Raw genomic sequence first — 9,713 nt, 5'->3', positions numbered from 1 at the left:
ATATATATATATATATATATATATATATATATATATATATACTCTGCTGCAAACTTCCACTAAATTAACTTTCGTCTCCCTCGCCTGTGGCATTGATTTATGGGCGCACAGATAGCCGGATGCTGACGAGGTGCGGGGCGATCTGTCTAATTGAGGGGTGTCCCCCCCCCCAAACTCAATATTCACGGGATCTCTCTGCCACTCAGCGGCCTAATGGGCCGCATTAACAACGCAGCGCGCAGCTGCGAGGACGCCTGCGGGGTACCGATGCTCCCCCGGCTGCTCCTTCTTCGCCCTGGCGCGCCAGCTCCTTTTGCAGCGATGCTGACGAGAAATCAATGTGCTTCCCTCGGCTGCTGACTGGATCTATACGACAGCAGGCTCATTGGGAAACATCGTGGGCTGGAGGCTGTGAGGTGGCCCCAGAGAGAAAGTGAGACGCTGGAAAGAGGATGTTGCTGCGTTATGAAGGTGATCCCTGGTTTAGTTTAGTTTTATTAGGATCCCCATTAGCTGCCAAATAAATGGCCACTAATCTTCCTGGGGTCTGAAAACTTAATGTCATATGATCAAGTTCCAGTGAATGTCATCCTGTGTATGTGTTTATTTAACAACATAATTAATAAAAACAAAACATACAGAAAGATATTAATGATCTCCAAGCTGTTTTAGTTTGGTTTGGTTTTAACTGGATCCCATTTTCTCCAAGGCATTTATTTTTGCTGTGTGGCAACTTGCCCTACTAAACCCCATCAGACTGTTTGCTAAATTTCATAATATATTATGAGTGACATGGAAAACTTACCCCTCCTAAAAAAAATCAAAATATGCAGCATAGTATGATTGTGCCGGGTGAGATTAATCACACTAATCTCTTCCAGAGGTACATAGCATCTTGCAAGTGCATGCTTTAAACATATTTTCTTTAATTTATTCTATTTGCAGACCAAAGTAGAGCATGATTGTAAAGCAATATTATGGTTTTTGCATTACTTTAAAGTGTGGAATGCATTTGTGTCTAGCTCCCTGAGAAAATGGCTCTCAGAACAAGTGTTTTGAGGTACGTTTTTACCAACTACATACATCTATGACCTTTTTTGTAAACCATTTTTACCACAGATCCCCAGTGGAATTTAAGATTGTACTTTGGTTTGTGCTAAAACAGGATTATTTTTTTTTATCTAAACCATTACTTTATAGTGCTGGCATTTTTTGGGGTCATCTGTCCCAGTCTCACATCTTTAATTAGCCTCATCCTTCCCCTCATCATCTCTCACCAGTTTTTCTGTCCCTGCTAAACAGAGGCATCTCTACTGCATGATGTAGCTCACCAACATGTTCCACTGTGGGAATAGTTTGCTGGGATCTGTTACGCATTTTATTCTTTCTGACAAGATAATCGTTTTGTTTTATAAAGATGAATTTTGGTTACAGAGCACCATTTTTCACCTTAGGTGTTCTTTACATGGACAGCAGGAAACTTCAAAAATGATTTTTGTATACATGTATTTTACTGATGCCCTTCTATTTTAATAAAACTGCACAACCAACAACTGTCCTGCAAACTATGGTTCTCCCACCTCTCTGCAGCCTCACTGTTTAATGCCCCTCCTAGGACACTCATCATCTCAGATTTCCAATTTTAGGTGTTAGATCAAACAGTTTTTTACTAGATGTCCGAAGCTTGGACTGTTTTTTTTTTTTATAGCCACTTTCTCCCTGACCTTTCATCTGTGTTCCTTGAGCTCCCTGATCGTGTTTGTTCATTGATGTCCTACAATAGATCTCCGAGTCTTTCACAGAACAGCTAGATTTATACTGAGATTCGAACACATGTTGCCACAATTTACTAATTAAATGACTCCAGTAAGCAATTGCTTGCACTGGAGTCTTGTTTAAGGAGTTTAAGATGAAAAGGTGAATAATACTGATGCACTAAAAACCATTTTCCCCCATCTTACAAAAAAAAGAAAAAAAAAACAGATTTCCTTATAAAATACACAGGTGTTTGTGTGACAGATAACTTTGTAAGATGTATTATATATCGAGCCCCAGTCGGCCTCGGCAGATGGCCGCTCACACTGAGCCTGGTTCTGCTGGAGGTTTCCTCCTGTTAAAAGGGAGTGTTTTCCTCTCCACTGTCGCTACAAGCATGCTTAATGTGAGGATTGCATTTGAGTCAATGAGTCGATGCAATCAACTGGTTTTCCTTAGATAGAAAATTTGAATCAGTTTGACTGTATGATCTGGTGAACTGTAAAATTCCTTGAGATGACATGTGTTGTGAATTGGTGCAATATAAATAAACTGAATTGAACTGAATTGAAATTGAATATAGTTTTGGTTTTCATCAAAAAATGGCTGCTACTCACAGTGTTTCCTAAATAAACAAGAGGTTATAAGTTGTTTGTAAGTTAGAAAGAAGTGGCTTTGTCTCTGAGGTGAGTTGATGAATAAAATCCAAACTCCTGTCTGCATCCACCTCCACTGTCAGCGGCAAAGCAAAGAAGAAAAAGTACTGCGCACAGAGGAGAGAACTCATCATCTGATAACAATGTAATAAAATCAGGTTAGGGAAAACTCTGAAAAGTAATAAAGTAATAAAGATGATAAACAGTTCACAGTGTTTGGGCCCCCCTTCTTCCTGATGCATGAGCTGGTGGGAGGGGAGGGGGGGACGCTTTAAGGGCAGGAAGGAGGAGGATGTAGGTACTCATAATCTTTGTGCACTGTTGCATGTTAATATTGGGTTAGCTAGTTTAGTGTCCTCTGTGTGTTTCCCAATACTACCCACACAAACCTGCCAGAGGAGTCCTTGCCTGATGAAACTCCAGCTCAGCGGCCGAGATAAAAAGGCTCTCCCGTTTCCTACGGAGCCACCACACCTCTGCTCCGACTCACAAACACACCCTGCTTGAGCCCTGGTGAATATTTGATCATGCCCTCGTCTGCAGAGAAAATATGAGGAAGTAGCCTAAACAGAGACTGAAAGTGAAAAAGAGATAAGGAGTGGGAGCCAGATATGAGAGGAGAGGAGAGAGAAAGTGCAGAAAAAATGTAGTTTTTATGATGCAGTAAAAAAATAAAAACCTGGATACACTTTAACAGAAAGAGATATGTGGGAAGGAAGGGTTAATGTCATCAACAGAAAATAGAAAGTCTGAAAGAGAATCCTCACACCCACATATCGTACGTGGGAGCAGATCCCAGGCTCGAGGCTGGCATTTGTCAGCAACCAATATGCCAAGGCAAGTCAGTCCGGGAGACAGGACAGACATGCTGGTGTTCCACCTCCACACCTGCCCACACCAAAAAATGGTGCAATCCCTGCCCATTAACATACAGGTGAAGTCAGTCTGATCTGTGCTCCCTTTATGGGCGGAGCGAGACAACAGAGTGGGTGATGACAGTTACCAAAAGCCTGCATGTTACATTATGTGGCAGAAGGAATCGGAGGCGGTGGATGGATAATGTTATAAGAGAGAAAAATGGGTTGGGAGGTGGTTATTTTCAGAAACAGATTGTAGCATTTATAAGGAATGAGAATTTGTGGTTTAATTGTGGCCTGACAGGTGTTACACACACTGTCGTTAGATAAGAAAGAGGCTAGAGTTCAGAGGTTGGATCACTCGCTAACTGTCAAAATAATCATTTCACAGGACAGTCACATACAAAATTATGTTTGCTTAGTGTCATTTTCTACTACTCTTATTTACAGCATTAGATTTATTTGTAAAAAGATTATTTTGTAATATGTGGGACACTTAAATATTTACTGTATCTTCACTACGGACATTTTATTAGCTCTCTGAGCATTTTATTATCATTGCTGAACAGCATTTTCATAGCCTGGTTTTGACAGTAATATGGGCAGTAATCCCTAGATCAGGATTGAAAAGGGAAGCGCACAAAGGCCAGATGAATTTATAAAAATAATAAAAAGTAAATCATGGCTTTTGTTTTTTGGGGATGTATAGTCAATAGCAAGTTAGTGCCCTCAGTATGTTGGTGAGTGTGAGATTATTTGAAGTACTTTGTACAGAGCTGCACTCCATTTATCCTCATCCATCTTCAAAGGAGTAGTTTGCTGGATTTAAGAGATTTTGAGGTGAAGATAAAAACTGCAGAAAAGTGTCCTTCATCCCACCATCTGAAGCACAAAGCAGTCAAGATAATATCTGCTTAAAACCTGAAAAAATGTTTTTTATATAATGGGGATATTCTATAACAAGAGTGGAGCTGCAGAAATTAAAATTTAAATCAACCTAATTCAGTAATATTAAAAACATGATTCTTGCAAAACAAGAGAGCTCATACTTTGATTTTTCTAAACTGAAATTATTGCAGAAGTCTTATGGAAATATTAAAACTACTATTTTCCACTGTAAGTAATTGGTAATCTCTAAATACAAAGCTTGTCTTTTCTTGCAAACTGAAATACCGTGCCATCAAATTTGTTTCCACACATTCTATGCAAATCCAATAGAGGTCCCTCCTTTCTGATGGAAACTTCCTTGATTGCACGTGCATATTTGCAAAGTTTCCACTTATTTGTTTTTTTTTTGCAACAGGAATGTATTAAATTGCACATGCTATCGTTGGAAAAAAGGACCGTTGGGTGTGTAAACAGGAACTTTAAATAAAATTAACAAATCTTCCTAACTGGTGCTGATCCAACACATAGATTGCCATCTAACTGATATGTTTAGGGGAATGAGTAGGCGCACTATCTGGCCTGTATACAACAGAGAGGTCAAGATATAATATATCATAATTATGGAGAAATTCAAAGGATGGTTAAATTAAAAACCAAACATCCAACAAACATTAAACCAAATCTACATCTGCTCTACATCACGCATATTTCTTTTTTGGTACCTTATCGGCTTGTTTTGTTTGTATGATCGCAATTGTGGAAAATGACTCGTGAAGATGGACCAGTTAGAAGAGCGAGGTGTGTGAGAACGCTGGGGCCCTTTTTCCACCTGGATCCCCGCTCTTTTTCACCCTCATGTCCCTCTGTTGTTACACAAACTTGCCCCATGCTTTTTTCCACTTCCTCACCTCCTCGGCTGTATCTACACCCACAGTTAGTTCGGGAGTATAACCACCCTTGTAGGATGATATAGAGAAAACGCAGGCCTTAATTTAAACTAGGAATCTGTCAGTGTTCAGACATGCACCTAAGCATGCATAAGCCTAACATATTTTCTAAAAAAAAAAAAAAAAAAGGGGCCAAATGTTTCCACTTCTGGTAAAAGTTAGTTGAGACACACCTCAAAAGACATGCAGCTGTGATTACTGTAAAGGGGAGATTCTAAGAAGTGTTGACTCATGGGCCTGACAACTGATTTTAGATTTTGGAAACCATGTATCATTTAACAGTTATACACTATTTTACCTTGATGAATCTTGATGAAAAACAACGAAGTTTGTGGCTTCCATAGTAAAAAATGTTAATAAAAAGAAGACAAGGGGTAAAAACTGTTTTGCAGCTCTAGTAATGCGCTGCCCTGGGCCACTTTTAGCTTCCTATACCCACATGCCTTGTTTATAAATGGTTTTCATAGTTTTAGAGAATTATATGTATTGTTAAGAGAAAATGCCACAGAAACAGCATTAGTGACAACCTATATTTATTTATTGACTTTAAAAACACATCTATAGGCTGCACAGAAATCTCCTTATACCTAAAACAAGTTTAAGTTACACACTGGAAAAAATCTAAATCTATATAAGTAATTTTTTCTTAAAATAAGTGCATTTGTTATTGGATTGATATGGTAAAAGAGACATTTTGCCAATGGAACAAGACAATTTACACTTAAAATAAGAAAACACAATTCCATTGTCTTATTTTGTGTGCATATTATCTAATTATCTTATTTTAAGAGTAAAAATACTTATTCTATTGGCAAACTGCCTCACTTACCTACTCTAATTAAGGGTAAATAAATTAATTTAAGACATTTTTTACTTTTTTCTAGATAATTTTTTCCAGTGCACATGGCCCATGACCAAAGACTGAAGAAGATTTCAGCTCAATAGAGTCAAACATTATTTCCTCTTTTCAGAGGAGTCGAAGACTGCCACTGAGGAATGCAGGCCTTGTGTCAGTTGTGTGTGAATATCCTTTAAAATCAAAAGTTTTATTTTACTGTGAGAGCTGGAAAGCTTCAGGCCCTAGTGACTTTTGAAAAACAATCTGCTTGCACCTCACAGTCAAAACGTACATTCTTCCTCGTAGAATAACCCCCAGGCTGAGCAGAAGCAATGCTGTTAGAGTTTCACACAGAAAAAAATAGCAGGAACACCGAAATGCATGCTCTGTCTGTTGTTGCCTCCTGAAGTTGGTAGGTAATACAGAGAAATTTACTCCACGTACAGCCCACCCAGCACCGCGAGGCCCCATCTTGTCCCTAAGGACATAACCTCAGCGAGTTTCCAGCCTGTTTATTTGATGCTTGTGACAAAAAGTCTGACCCCTGACCTTTAAGCTCCCAATGAGTCACTGGTTCTGCGCTGCACCCAGAGAGATGGGGGCTCCCCCTCACTGCGCAGGTTTCATTGCACATTACCATCGCTTAACATTTAAAGGTTGTCACAAAGTATTTCAGCTGTGTACACCACAATCTGCAGCTTTATCCATCATGTTGCCAAAACCAAAGCACAAACAGATGAGATCTGAGTTTATTATCTCATACGTTCAAGTAGTTTTTGATAAATAGTTTAGGAGCTCAGAGGGCAAAGGATTAGCTCAGCAGACCAAATAAAGGATCGGGGAGGACAGAGGATATTGCTCAGGGTAAAAAAGTCAATTTTAAATTGCTTTCAAATTTTACCTGTCTGTTTGAGTGAAGTCACCTTTTACTGATGGATGAGAGAAGTGACTTGGGTCAACTTATTGTCATGATTTAGAGTTGTTTTTCTTTATTTCTATGGATATTTCGATCTAGTTTTCTTTAGCTTCCATATCAGTGTTTATTTGGAGTTTTCCTTATATGTTCATGATTTGAAACACCTCCTCAGCGTTAGCAGTTTTCCCTGTTATCTCTGTTTAGCTGCACCCCCAGCCCTAAATCCCATTCCCATTACAGGCAAATGTGGCCAAAATCAGATTAGATTCTTTAGAACAAGTGGGAATGCTCACATATGTACAAAATCTGATATCTTTTTGTCATATTTGAGCAATTTTCTAAAGTGACCCTGAATCTGATTGATACTTTTTTAACCGTCCAATGGGAAAAATCTAGGCAGATTTGGTGAGATGATAATATCAATTTACATATATATTTGTCACAGCAACCAGTGCTCTGCCCTAGGGAGTCAAGAGGAGAGGTGCTGACAGCTATATTTACGTTAAAAAACTCTCCTCAAGATCCTAAAGTTCAGAAAGAAACATCAATTTAAATTAAACTTGTGTAAAGCTGTTAACATCTCTGCCTCATCACCCCTGGCTGCATCCCCACATCCAAACCCCTCTATGCTGAACTGGCAGCCAAAGCTCCATAAAATGCCAGAATAAAGAGCTTCACTCTCTTTTTTTCATGCATTTCCCCCATAGGGACCCACTGTCACAATAAATGCCTTTGTTTGGAAACTTGAAACTACTGACGACTATTTCGTCCAAAGCTCCAGTGCCAAAGTGGGCCTGGGCGTGACAGCATTGTTAGTGTTGTTTTGAACATGCAGATCAGTTTGGAGATGCAAACAGTTCTCACTGGAATTATATATAGGAAACATTTTAAAGGTAAAGTAAAGGACCTCACAAAATAATCAGATTTTATATATAGAAAAACAAAAAGACATTGTGAATGAACATTTAGACCAGCAGTGAGAACATAGCCAGAGCCACCTAGCATTCAAGCTCATTAAGTCCACCTGGCCCTCCTCTTTACTCTCATGTTTACCCACTATATTTGTTTTCATTTTAACGGGGCGACAGTGGCGTTGGATGTGGGAGTTTGCCCTGAAATCTAAGGGCTGACGGTTCAAGCCCCGACTCAGACTTTCATTGTTGTTGTGTCCTTGGGCAAGACACTTCACCTGCATTGTCTACTGATGGTGGTCCGAGGGCCCAGTGGCGCCAGTGTACGGCAGCCCCGCTTCTGTCAGTGAGCCCCAGGGCAGCTGTGGCTACAATGTAGCTTGCCACCATCAGTGTGTGTGTGAATGGGTGAATGAATGTAGTGTAAAGCGCTTTGGTCAAGTGTCCTGACTTGAATAATGGCGCTATATAAGTACATGCCATTTACCATTCATTTCTTACTGTTTCTCTGTATTATTACTTGTTTTTGTTTAAATAAAATCAGTCCTTACCTCTTTTTGCTGCTGCTCATGCCCAATCCACTCCTGCTTTTTGTTCATCCTCCATTGTTAATTTCAAGCTTACTTTTTCTTTTCTGCCTGACTGTAAGCTTTTGGGTCTACTCAAAGAATATCGCCTTGACATTCATTTAAAAAAAAATAAATGCATTTTTGAGTTCAGCATAGATTCTGTTTCTGCTATTTATTCACTCTTCACCCTTTAAAATAAACAAATACTTCATTATGGAAATGACACAACGCTTAAAGCTTCACTGATGCATAAACTAAAAAAAACCATACAGGCAGGTGAACAGAGACGTGGCAGAAAGGGACTTTATCAAATGAATCATTCTGTATTTTTGACATTCGAATAAACGCAGGGAAGAGCAGTCAATTAAGTATCCGGTAGGCTGTTGGATGAAAAAAAAGTCTTATGACCTTTTGCAGAACCTCACCTCAAAAGCTTGAACTGTCCTTTTAATATTTCTTCAGTATGATATTCCTGTATTTTATGAAGATGTCTGAAATTTCTCTTGCATCACCGCACAGTTGTTTACTTGCATATGCACAAACAGAAGACTGCTGTGTACAAGCATTTTTCACTTTAACATTATTAATTTCTGGAACTCTGCATGTTTGACCTGATTATAACAGAGTTTAATAAGTATTAGAAGCTATCTTAATTCTATAAACCAATACCATCAAATTATCATTGTAAAAAGATGCAGAATGGTTTCTTTTTTGTGTGGTCCTTAATTTTAGGGCACATTTTCACTTATTGAAGCATTTGAGGTTTTTCATCCAAGGAAAAACATGAAAACTACCAGAATCTGAGTCAATAGGAAACTGAATATTCAGCCTTTCAAAACAACTAAGACACATTCTAAAACACACCCTTTTTTCCTATAATGATCTGTACAAGTAAGCTGTTAAATAAACAAGAAAGTTGTTTATGTTGTGAGTCAGATCAGACTCTAACAAATCAAATGATCTCCTCGAATCTATCGACCAAAGCTGTTATGAAGTAAAAATGACAGAAAGATAGTTCAAGTGAGAACTATTTGTTTAGCAGTATTGTGGCATATGCAGAGGAAGGTGCAGAGAGAGTAAGGAGATAAATAGGTAAGAAGAGATTTAGAAGTAGAGTATGTGATGGAAAATGAAGCGACAGAGTGGAAAAGAAAGAGACTGTTGGTGGCTTGTTGACAGGTGGGCCTGAAGGCAGGTACGACAGGTTGATTCAGGTAACCCCCTCTCATCCTCTCTGCTCTCTTCACGCTCTCAAACTCCAAAGGCTCCCTGTACCTTCGGCTGGAGACTGAGGCTGTGGGATAGCCTACAGGGCTGGGGAGACAGGTCTCCATCAGGAACTCCCTCAACCCTTTATAATCACACTAAAATCATTT

Source organism: Cyprinodon variegatus, unplaced genomic scaffold, assembly GCF_000732505.1.
Source record: "Cyprinodon variegatus isolate N-32 unplaced genomic scaffold, C_variegatus-1.0 Scaffold31, whole genome shotgun sequence".
NCBI classification, from domain to species: domain Eukaryota; kingdom Metazoa; phylum Chordata; class Actinopteri; order Cyprinodontiformes; family Cyprinodontidae; genus Cyprinodon; species Cyprinodon variegatus.
This window is presented reverse-complemented; position numbering follows the sequence as displayed.